This window comes from Pimephales promelas, chromosome 4, assembly GCF_988280905.1.
Source record: "Pimephales promelas chromosome 4, fPimPro1.hap1.1, whole genome shotgun sequence".
NCBI classification, from domain to species: domain Eukaryota; kingdom Metazoa; phylum Chordata; class Actinopteri; order Cypriniformes; family Leuciscidae; genus Pimephales; species Pimephales promelas.
Genome location: NC_142772.1, coordinates 11314270 through 11327601, shown reverse-complemented (window position 1 = coordinate 11327601; position 13332 = coordinate 11314270).

Here is a 13332-nt window from a genome sequence, read left to right as displayed (position 1 = left end):
CGACCAAATTCGGTCCCACCGACGTCAATATTAGACGTGCAAAAGACGTCGCCTGGCGTTACAAAACAACCCCTTCAGTGGACTGAAATTGGACGTCCAAAAATTACATAGAAAAGACGTCACTCTAACGTCACATTGCGCAGTGGGAAAGGTGAGCTATCGGGGGATAGCTCGCCTCTAAAGGGGAAATGTTCACTCAATTCAGTTGTGGCACGTATGGTCTGTGCAGCTGTCCCGGATCAGCGCCACACCTGCTGGACGGACTGTTACAGTTGAAGCAACAGAAAAGTCTGGCGTGGAGTTGGTGCAGATCTGCATATTGAGTGCAACTGCTGGGCGAATCTACGGATTCGAAAACGGACCTGGCATAGATGCAAATGCTGTCTAGGTTTACTTCCTGAGCAAGTGCGCACCCAAGTCTGTGCTACTTTAACATTCACGCGAACCATGGCACAGTGCGGGAACAACTGAACTCAGACCACCACCACTAGATAGTCCTGGGTTCGCTACCCCTCTGTGCACCCGGGTCCCATGACAGCGTTCACATTAGCGATTTTTCATGGGAACTGTGCCCCATTCTGAACTAAACTGCCAATGTGAAAGCCCCCTAAGAGTCAGTGGACAGGGGACTCAGGATACAAGACAGCAACAAACAAGACAAGACAGACAAGGAGTGGGGGTTCAATCTTCAACTGGCTGGCAGGAGCTGCCACTGGCAGGTCACGTGACCTGTCAGTGGCTGACTAAGCTGCCAGTGGTTGTCTGTCAGTCTGCCTTTGGCAAGTTTCAGAAACCATTGATTTTTGACAGTTTTTGTGTTTTGTGTTCCTTCCTTTATAGCTCATTTATTATGCATCTGTTGAAATTATTGTTATTTAGTAGTAGGATCCCAATTTAACTAGTCAAATGGCCGTGATCAGACTGGCAGTTTACAGACGCTTGCTGGACGCTCATCCAGTCAGCCGCAGGTGATCAGTGAATATAACGCGTTGCCCGACACTCTCGCTAAAAGGAAATAAATTGTTTTCTTATTTTGAATATAATGTCATGCCTTTATTATTGTGTATGATTGGTTTAATCGGGATAACAGTACCAAAAACACCAGTCAAATAGCCGTGATCAGACTGGCAGCTTGCAGACGCTCATCCAGTCAGCCCATGCTGAGACTGCGAGTCTAACGCGTCGCCTGACACTCTCACTAAAAGGAAATAAATTGTTTTCTTATTATGAATATAATGTCATGCCTTTATTCTTGTGTATGATTGGTGTTTTGGGTACTGTTGTCCCGATTAAACAAGTCAAATGGCCGTGATCCGACTGGCAGCTTACAGACGCTTGCTGGACGCTCATCCAGTTAGCCGCGCTGATCAGCGAATTTAACGTGTTGCCTGACACTCTTGCTACTAGGAAATAAATTGTTTTCTTATTATGAATATAATGTCATGCCTTTATTCTTGTGTATGATTGGTGTTTTGGGTACTGTTGTCCCGATTAAACCAGTCAAATGTGCCGTGATCCGACTGGCAGCTTACAGACGCTTGCTGGACGCTCATCCAGTCAGCCACGGGTGATCAGCGAATATAACGCGTTGCCTGACACTCTCGCTAAAAGAAAATAAATTGTTTTCTTATTATGAATATAATGTCATGCCTTTATTATTGCAGTCGGATCACGGCACATTTGACTGGTTTAATCGGGATAACAGTCCCCAAAACATCAATCATACACTAGAATAAATGCATGACATTATATTCGTAATAAGAAAACGTCTCTGGTTACGTATGTAACCTTAGTTCCCTGAAGGGAACGAGACGCTGCGTGTAAACGCCGTGGGAACGCCTCTGCGTGATGAGTCATGAAGCACGTATGAAATCTGTCCAATGGCGAGACGGAACGTCATAGGCGGGGTGACGTATCGACCAGGAAACTATAAAGCATCCCCGAAACACAAGCGCAACAGCTTCTGATAGGACTGAAGCAAGCGCTCACGGGCATGCTGGGAGTATGGCACAGACACGCAGCGTCTCGTTCCCTTCAGGGAACTAAGGTTACATACGTAACCAGAGACGTTCCCATTCAGGGAACTTCGAGCTGCGTGTAAACGCCGTGGGAACGCTAATACCAACGCCGCCATCCGAGCAGGTGTCCGTTGTATGAATATCAGAGTGCACATTCCGACGAAAGCATCTGCGCCCCCGGAGTGGAGCTGAAGTCCAGATGGTAAAACTTCACAAATGTGTGCGGTGAAGACCATCCTGCCGCCTCACAGATGCCTTAGAGGCAGCCATACTCCGGGTTGAATGAGCCCGGACAGCCAAGGGAGAAGGCTGACCGGAGGCCTCATAAGCAAATGAAATGGCCTCGACCACCCACTTACTCATCCTCTGCTTCGACGCCGCAGAACCTCTATTAGGAGGCCCAAAGCAGACAAATAATTGTTCTGATTTCCTCCACCGGGCAGCTCTGTGGACATAAGCGTCTAAGGCCCTCACCGGGCAGAGCAGATTTAGTTTCTCCTGGTCTGGTGTCAAAAACGGAGGAGGACAGAAGGCCTGTAGCACTAAAGGTCTGACAACCGCAGTTGGAACCTTAGAAACATACCCCGGTCTAGGGAGGATGAAAGCCTTCGCCATACCGGGAGCAAATTCCAAGCACGAGGGGGAAACCGACAGTGCCTGAACATCTCCAATTCTCTTTAGGGAAGAAATGGCTAGGAGAAAGATAGTCTTGAGAGTGACAAATTTGTCAGACACCTCTTCAATGGGCTCGAAAGGGGCTAAACAGAGCCCCTCCAACACGACCGCTAGATCCCAGGTCGGTACCCTCGTACGCACTACCGGCCTCAGCCTCAGGATACCACGAAGGAAACGGGTTACCAGGGGATGTCTCCCGAGAGAAGCTCCACTCAAAGGGACATGGTAAGCGGATAGGGCCGCCACGTACACCTTTAGTGTGGAGTACGATAACCCTGTGGAGAAGCATTCCTGAAGGAATTCCAGCACTGCCGGCAACGGGCAGTTAACTGGATCCAACTGCCGCTCTCCACACCAAGAGGTGAACAGTTTCCACCTCAGGGCATACAACTTCCTCGTGGATGGGGCTCTGGACTGGAGGATGGTCTCCACGACCTCAGTCGAGAGACCTGAATCTATGAGCTGGGCCCCCTCAGAGGCCAAGCCCACAACCTCCACAGTTTCGGACGGGGGTGGAGTATCCCCCCGTCTGATTGACACAGAAGGTCCCTCCTGACCGGAATCTCCAGGGGAGGACCCTCGAGAAGGGAAATCAGGTCCGCAAACCATACCCTGGTTGGCCAATAGGGGGCCACCAGAAGTACACTGACCCCTTCCTGGCGAATCCTTTCCAGCACCCCTGGGAGCAAAGCAATCGGGGGAAATGTGTACAGAGGTGCCCTCGGCCACTCCTGTACCAACGGAGTTTTTGGTCCCCAATGGAGCTGGAGGACTCAGGGAAAACCACAGCGGGCAGTGTGAATTTTCCCTGGATGCAAAGAGGTCCACTTCGGCCCGACCGAAGTGCCCCCAAAGGAGCTCCACCACCTCGGGGTGAAGTCTCCACTCCCCGGGCCTCGGCCCCTGCCTCGACAGGATGTCTGCTCCCTGATTTAAGTATCCTGGGATATAAATCGCTCTCAGCGACCGAAGTTTCCCCTGGGACCACAACAGGATCTGGCGCGCCAGCTTGTACAATGGACGTGAGCGCAGACCCCCCTGGTGGTTTATGTAAGAGACCACAGACATGTTGTCTGACCGGACAAGAACATGATGATCTCTGAGGTCTGGGAGAAAGTGTTTCAGAGCCTGAAACACCACCATCATCTCTAGACAATTTATATGCCACAGGAGATGATGGTCCTGCCACAGCCCGCGGGCCGAGCGACCACTCATGATCGCTCCCCAACCCGTGAGAGAGGCATCCGTCGTCACCGTTACCCGGCGACACGGAGCTCCCAGCGCAGGTCCCAGGGACAGGAACCAAGGTTCTTTCCACATAGCCAGGGCACGGAGACCACGTCGCGTGACCTTGATCTTGCGGAGCGGGTTTCCCCTCGGGGAGAACCCCTTGGCCCTGAGCCACCACTGTAGTGGTCTCATGTACAGCAGGCCGCACGGTAACACGTTGGATGCTGCTGCCATCAGACCCAGAATTCTCTGGAATTCCTTTACAGTGAGTGACTGGCCTAGCTTCACTTGCTTGACAGTTGAGATAATCGAGGCTATACGAGCCGGCGACAGACGTGCCTGCATCGTCGTCGAATCCCATACCACGCCTAGGAAAGTGGTCCGCTGAACTGGCGACAGCACACTCTTCTTGGCGTTGAGTCTCAACCCCAACCTTCTGATGTGGGCGAGGACGGCATCTCGATGCCGAATCGCCTGATGCTTCGAATGAACCAGAATCAACCAATCGTCGATGTAATTTAAAATGCGAATGCCCTGGAAACGCAGCGGGGCCAAAGCCGCGTCCATGCATTTCGTGAAGGTTCGAGGAGATAATGCTAGGCCGAATGGAAGAACCCGATACTGGTACGCTTCGCCCCCAAAAGCAAACCTCAGGAACTTCCGATGTTGCGGAAGGATGGAGATATGGAAGTAAGCGTCTTTTAGGTCTATCGTGACAAACCAGTCCTCGGACCTGATATGTGACACGATCTGCTTGAGAGTTAGCATTTTGAACTTGAGCTTCCCTACTGACCGATTTAAGAGGTGCAGGTCTAAAATCGGACGCAGCCCCCCATCCTTCTTTGGAACAATGAAGTACCGGCTGTAATACCCCAGCTCTCTGTCGGGAGGAAGAACTCGTTCTATCGCCCCCTTCAGTAACAGAGCTTTCACCTCTTGTTCCATAACCAGTGCCTGCTCGGGGGTCACCACTGTGGGCAAAACCCCCCGAAAACGAGGTGGACGCGACCTGAACTGGATCGCGTACCCCCGTTCGATAGTCTGCAGGACCCAACGAGATATATTTGGAAGACTTCCCCATTCTACCAGAAATTGTACTAAGGGTACCAGTCTCTCGAGACTGGCCTCTGGAGTAGTTTTTAAAACAGAAACAGCGCCCTGTGACCGCGCACAGGCAGGGTTGAACGACCGTTCTGTATCGCTCCTCGAAGCAAACGAGCGTCCCTCGGGAAATCGCTCGCTGGGACCGTCTGCGCCCCCCATTACAGGCAGGGTTGGCAGAACGGACCCCTGAGGGCACCGAGAGAGAGCGGGCGCCGGATTCAGCGGCGAACACCTCTGTCTCACGGTGGGGACCACCCTCAGCAGCCTGACACCAGTGGCGTCAGGGCTTCTTCGACGAGGCCTTCCTGGCGACAATAACCGTCCTCAGATCGGTTCTGTCCCGGGAAGACCTCGCCTGAGAACGCCGCGTCTCAGCCCAGTTTTGCTGGGGAGGAGCCCGAGACGCGACGCTCTTTTTCTGCTGCGCCCTATGCGAGGAACCCGACGGGCGGGGCTGCTCTCGCCCAGCAGCCCCAGAAGGATGAGTACGGAGGGGGAGACATTTCTGGAGCGCCGCTGCCTGCTTTCTTCCTTCTTGGAATCTCTCAATTACCGCGTTCACAGAACCACCAAAAAGACCTTCGGTCGACAGCGGCGCATCCAGGAGAAAAGCTTTATCTTTCTCCTTCATATTAGCCAGATTTAGAACGACTGATCTGGCCATCTCCTTGGTGGCACGGAGAGAAATATCTGCCGCCTGACGCAGCTCATTGATCACGTCAGTGCCGACGACCTCCCCCTCACTCATATCCTTAAGCAGATCTGCTTGATACGCCTGGAGGATGGCCATCGTATGCAAGCAAGATGCTGCCTGTCCCGCCGCTGAATAAGCTTTGCCCACCAAAACCGAAGTATTTCTGAGTGGCTTGGTGGGCAACGCCGGTGTTTTAAAAGACGATGCCGTCTCAGGAGAAAGATGGCTCGCCAAAACTTCCTCCATCCTCGGCATCGCCCCATAACCCTGTCTACTAGACCCAGCAATATTAGAATACATAGAGGTCTGGTGTGTCAAAATTCTCGCTGACACTGGTTTGTTCCACGATTCCTCGGTGTGTAGATCGGGAAAGAAGGGCAAACACCGGCGCGGAGGTAGTGAGTGTGACGCTAAAAATCTCTCATACATTTTACTCTTCACTCTCGACTCTTGTTTCTCTTCGACTCTTCATGGGCAGACACTCGCAATGCTCACAGCCGGCCCCCTCGAGAGCCGACTGAGCATGCTGCACTCCCAAACAAGCAACACACAGATCGTGTGTATCCCCACCCGTGATGAAGCGAGGGCAGGGATGAACACACTTTCTGAAATGCTGTTGTTGTTTGCTCGCCATTTTCAATATATATATATATATATAGACAATATTAGACAGACAGACAAAGTTCATACATAGAGCGCTTGTGAAGACTCAGCAGCTGTTGCGCTTGTGTTTCGGGGATGCTTTATAGTTTCCTGGTCGATACGTCACCCCGCCTATGACGTTCCGTCTCGCCATTGGACAGATTTCATACGTGCTTCATGACTCATCACGCAGAGGCGTTCCCACGGCGTTTACACGCAGCTCGAAGTTCCCTGAATGGGAACTATTTATTTCCTAGTAGCAAGAGTGTCAGGCAACACGTTAAATTCGCTGATCAGCAGCGGCTGACTGGATGAGCGTCGAGCAAGCGTCTGTAAGCTGTCAGTCGGATCATGGCACATTTGACTGGTTTAATCAGGACAACAGTCCCCAAAATACCAATCATACACAAGAATAAATGGATGGCATTATATTCATAATAAGAAAAAAAATTATTTCCTTGTAGCGAGAGTGTCAGGCGACGCGTTAGACTCGGAGTCTCAGCCGCAGTTGACTGGATAAGCGTCTGTAAGCTGAAAATAACATTATTCATATCAACGGATTCATAATAAATGAGCTAGAAAGGGAGGAACACAAAACACAAAAACTGTCAAAAATCAATGGTTTCTGAAACTTGCCAAAGGCAGACTGACAGACAACTATAGCCAGCCACTGACAGCACAGGTCACGTAACATGCCAGCCAGCCACCACTGGCAGCCGCCAGTCAGCCACTGACAGGTCACGTGACCTGCCAGTGGCGGCTCCTGCCAGCCAGTTGAAAATTGAACCCCTACTGCAGACAAGGTAAAGCAACAATAAAGAGAACCACAACTAAACTGATAAGGTCAATGACTAGAAAAACATATATAAGAGAAATTAATATATAATAATATATAAAAAGCAAACTAATGAAGAAAAAAAAACTGACTAGAGCCCCTTTTCCACCATAGCATTTTGAGAGCCGGTTCGAAGCCGGCGCCTGCGCGCGAACCAGTTCTTTGTGTTTCGACAGCCAAAGAACCGGTTCTCGGCCGGGAGAACTGGTTCCAAAGCGGCACCAACTCTTTGCTGGACTAGAACCGTTCTTTTACCACGTCATGCTTACATCGAGGGCGGGTTTAGATGTGTTCTAAATATCTTTTCTGACCACAATATAGGATCGCTAAGCCAGGAGAAACATTTGCAGAAACACGATGGAGTCTGCCTTGAATTGTTATGCCTGAAGTTGGCGCGAGCGTTTCTATTTTTTCTATTTTATTTTTTATTGAAAACATTATAAGCAAAGAAGAAAACAGTCACAATATAGAACAAATTAATGGAAAGAAAAAAAAGACACAAGACAGGGGTACATAACTAATCAGAAAAGATTACATATCAAAGGAAAAGATTAAAAGACTTACATATTTCAATTGTTTTTAAAGCCTTCTTCTTGGTACACGAGTTAGAGATAATTCCAAAGTAATGTTGTACTTACGTTTCTAGCTAAGACGTATGGCGACGTACACACTGACGTAATGACGTCGTTCCCTGGGCACTCTAGTCAGTGGAAAAACAAACAGGTTCTGAAAAGGTTCGCAAGTTGAACCAACTCCGAACCAACTTTGAACCAGCACCAGTTCCGAACTAGTTCTTTTTTGGTGGAAAAGGGATATAGGAATAGCTAAATGGAAGCAAGACTCCCGCTTGACAGGGAAAAGAAGAACTAAAGAAAATAACTAAAAATAAAATTCTAAAACAAAAGCAAACCCAAACTAGATTATAAAGCACAAGAGCTAAAGCTAAGCAAAATAGCAACAAGGATAATGTGACACTGGGAATATGATACCAGCGTAAGCACTGGGGATAACATCAAAATCAGAAAACACCACAAAGTACATACACAAAACGAACCAGCAAAGACATGGCATGATATAAAGACATAATATAAAGGGACCAGAGCACATGTATATCAGGTGAGCACAATTTGTGAAACAGGACAAGATGTGGACTAATCGAGGGGGCGTGGCAACAGGAAACAAGGAGATGGGACATGAAGAGCACATGGCAAACACAGACCAATACAGAGCCGTGTGCTCAAACAAAAGACAAACATGAAACATGAAACATGAAACCACAATAACACAGGCATGGCTGCCAGGGCAGAACCCATGACAAATGATCACGTGGATCCAAAAATCGTGTAGATAGAAAAATAAAATGAAAAGGCCTATGTAAAAGAACCAGAGAACGTACACAACAAGTAATGAGAGAGTTGATGCATGTATAAAGGTAAAAAAATCTGAAAATCGACTCAGGATAAATCATAACAATTATTGAGGGGATTTTATGTAATAATCATTCAAATGAACCAAAAAGCTCTAAAACAATTATTACATTTAGGAAGATATCTAAAATGAGTAATCGCCTGACAAGGTACGTTGTATTTATGTATATATTTCAATGATGTTTATTGAAAATGTATTTTTCTTTGTGTTTATTCAGCAGACCTTGCAGTCTAGGAGCCCTATAGATCAGCACCCCCACAAGCATAACATCCCATGGGACAATGTTTGGCTCCACAGGGTTGGGTGACATCATTAATGGAGGCCTAGGCAGAAGCTCCTGAATAATTTATGTACTCTGCTTTCAGCTCTGGTATAACCTGGCAGCAGTCATGCAGGCAGGGACCTTCTCCCTAAGTGCATTAGGATCAGAGTAGAGGAAACTAGCCATTATTGACAGTATCCAATCAATAAGTGCTGCTGCTGTGTGCGTGAATGGAAAACAAGACATTTTGGGAAATGAACTGGGGCTGGGGGGGTATAACAATCGAATTAGCACCCATCGCTCAAATGTTTGACTTGATATTTTGAGTTTTCTGTGTTATTTGAGCTGCTTTAATGAAATCACGCTGGTGATGAGTGACAGAAGCTTCTGCATCAGGTTACCATGTAGGCATAAAATAAGACAATGGGCGTGTACAGAAAATAAATACAAGTGAGAGGAAATCCGATTCTTTTGTTCTGGTGACTATTTTGAGATGGCTGTTTTACAAATGAGAGACATTTTCTTGTGGCTCATGAAAATAAACATTGTGAGGTTGTGTCCTTCAAAAAAACAAAAACAAAAAAAAAGCAATCATGAATTAATGATGGCATCATTCATGGTGCCAGCTCAGAGACATCATATAGATTGATTAAATTAATTATTTTATTTATTTATTTGTTTATTTTTTTTAAAGAAGAAAATAATATTTTTTATGCTGAGAATCCTGCACAAAACTGACCTGGATGATTTACCAAGTGACCCTGAGAGGTAATTTCCTCTTTGTCAACACAAACACATACGCTTCTTTGTGAAGATTTATGACAGTAGGTGGTAAACATTAGGTCGAATGATAAAAAATAAAAAACAGCACAACTCCATTGCTTTTCAACAATCAAGAAAATATCAGGCAGCATTTGAACATTGTTTTTCTGAATGGTGTGTTTTTGCTTTTATGTCAGGGATAATGTACAACCACCCAGACAGCAAACTGACATTGAATCAACGTGGAAACGACGTCTCTCATGACATTGAAACAACGTTGATTTTGCTCATCGAATTAACGTTGAACAAACGTCAGACGCGGCATTCTTCAAAGCTAAATGAAAATCGAAAATTGGTTTGCTTTCATAACGTTGAAACAATGCGTTGATTTCAAGTTAGTTTTGAAAGAATGACGCGTCTGACGTTGGTTCAACGTTAATTCGATGAGCAAAACAATGTCAGATCAACATTGTTTCGATGTCATATTTCCACGTTGATTCAATGTCAGTTTGCTATCTGGGCAGTCTGTCAATCACTAAATAAATAAATAAATGATATATATATTTTCTAAATATATATATTTTCCTACAACCCTTACAAAAAATAAGTATACATCAAGTTAATTTTACTACGTTTACTTAAGTTAAGTATATTTAACACTGAATCAGATTCAGAACAATGATCAAAACACAGATGGAGCAGATTGAATCCATCAACAGCCTCAAAGCTTAACAGTCATTAACCCTTCCTGGTTCGACATTTCATATGGTACCTAGGCAGTTTTTATTTAAATGCTGTTGAATGTTTGATGATCATGTTATTTTACATATGTGTAAGGAATCTTCTATCACTTTTTTCTGCTTCTTCTTCACCTGTGTTTTGCGTTCTCTACCTAATAACATTAAAAACATTGATATTTAGAAAATTCCAAAGTGTGTCCGACTGCGTCCCGCAGTACTACAAACCACGCCCCTACTAATTACACCACCTACCTCAAGTACAGGATGAACAGGTGGTCTAAACTGAGCACAGGATGCCTCTGTAAGAAAAAATTATGTGTACGTCAAAGATCTCAAAAATAAAAAAGTTTATTACAGCATAGCAGTGGCAAGGTACATGAAGCACCTTGGATTCACCAGTGTCAGAATGAACCCCGGACATTCAAATCTTAAACCTTTTATCCTGTTACTGTTCACCACTCTTAATGTAAATGAAGTTGCTCTTGTCGTAACAGCTGTGTTCTGTACCTTAAGAATAACAAATTCATCTTCTCTCTTAGCATGGAGCTGAAGCTCTGTCTTAAATGTAAATTGAGGATAACAACAAAAGTGGTCCCTCTGTGCCCATATCTTTGATCTTCTTTCAAATAAAAATGGCCAAATGTTTAAGGTGAGAACATCTATTTGAAGCCCCCTAATCAAGATGGTTCTCGAAAACCCACTGTCGCTCCCACGCTATAGGTGATAACCATGACTCTGTGATCCTATGTACATTATTAATGAGATTGTAAGTAATACATTCTATGATAAATAAGCTCGTTTAAGCGAAGGAACATTTCAATATATATATTGAGTAGACTATAATTTCTTACATCTCCTTTCTTGAGGTAGGACCAGGTTGAGAAGTCTTCTGTACAGGCCTGTAAGACTGTCCCTGTTTAGGAGCTGAGTTGTGTGACAAATGGGCGTTCAATATGTAGATGGTCTGTTATAATTTACAATGCACTTAAAGTGCTAGGAACTAGGGCTGTCACGGTAACCGCAATATTGTAGTACCGCGCTTCTGTCAACCGCAGAGGATTGCACGTAACCGCAGCAACCGCGATATTCACGTTTTTTTTTATAAGGCTATACCCTTCTTGTTTTGAACTTAATGCATGTGTATTGAATGTTAAACAAGTTCATAATGATAACAAGACTGTTTATCGTAGTAATGTGTAGCCTACAGGTTTCACACAGACAGTGAATGAGAGAGACCGGCAGAGCGCGTGCAATTACTTATGTGGCCGTGTAAATGTGCAGCCTATAAAAAAGCTCAAACACAACCAAACATCTGAAAAGGGGTTCTTTATTTTTGACTGCGTATGAGAAGGACGCAGCGTTAATGTTTGGAGTTTCCACTTGTGGTCAGGAATATAACAAAAAAACGTATACAATAAATTACAATAGGAAAATACCAAACTTAAAACCTTCCAAACAAAACTCGTCACTTACAGTGTGAGTTACAATGTTCTACAAATGTACAAAGAAACAACTCAAAATAAAAAAACAGCAGTTACACTATTTTTCCCTCAGCGAGTTCTCTTTCACAATACTCAATTGTGTTAATTTTCCCCTTTTAGCTTCTTGCAAATAATTGTATATTCCCGAAAATAAAACAGAATACACAGAAACGGTTTATGTGAGCACTATTACCCCAAATAAACAACGGTAGTGGCCTTTTTTATGTTTTCTGAATAAAGAACAAAACATAAACATGATTAAAGACACATTCTCATACAGTAAGCCACTAACACAATTGTAAGACAAAACAAACATATTCAACACTCTACAATTAACATTACTATACCAATTCTTATCTCTTACAGATTATCAATAAACTTTGACATTACAAACAGTGCAGAGCTAGTGAAATATTTCCTTTGAATGACTATAAGCATTTACAATAAAAGAATGAACTAAAATGATACCCACTCTGTGAAGCGGTACAGCTGACTAGAAAGCCCGCCCCACGGTCATCTCACGTGCACTAACGTCTCTTCGTTCTCCCCTCTGACATAATTTTATCACAGAAACAGAAATATTGTTTATATTTCTCCTCAATAATAACATGAGCTGTAATAATGAGTTCAAATAACATGCTACATTTCTATTAAACAAACACTCACGCTCAATCGTCGTCACTGGAGAATGAATATGCTCGTCTCACACAGAAATCTCTGGCACTCGGGAGAAACAAAGTTTTCTGGCGATGAATCACTGCTCCAACCACTCGACAAACCGAACACCAAATTGGGGGTTTTCCCTTTCACTTTCGCGTAAACGAACAGTGTAGATTGGTGTTAGTTTCTAACGTGCCTCAGCTCACGCGTTCACCGCAGGTCTATTTTTTTAAAACAAAACTGCGCGTACCCTTTTTGATAGGTCTAACTACTCAGCCGTACCAGGGCGCCCTCTAGGGGTAAGAAGCATGACTACAGGCTATTTTTGCCCTGGTTACACTCTCCCCTGCCATAAGTCAACGTCCACGTGGACTTCCCCTTTAACCATCAACAACACCTTTCAGTTTTTCAGACGTGTACATTACCATGCCAGCCAAAACTTGAGACAAAACGTCTGGACTGAATGACACAGCGTTACAAACGGACTGGGGTAAATGGTATGGGTTACTGTGTTTACCCGCATTCTGCCTTTGAGACCGACGTGGCATTGGTGTAGGTGCTCTTGACTCTTCTGGGACGCCCAAACTACATCTCTGAGCCGGGGTTGGACGCTTCACCACAGTGTCAGGAACTGAGTACGTTGGTACCACTTCTCCACTATCAATTTTCTCCTCTGGCACAGTTTGTGGTTCTTCAACACCCTCGCATCGAGGCTCTATCGAACCCATTGTTTGCGAATTGGATTGCTCGTGACCTTCCTTCACTAAAGGCAACGACTGCCTTTTTTCCGTTCGCCATGTC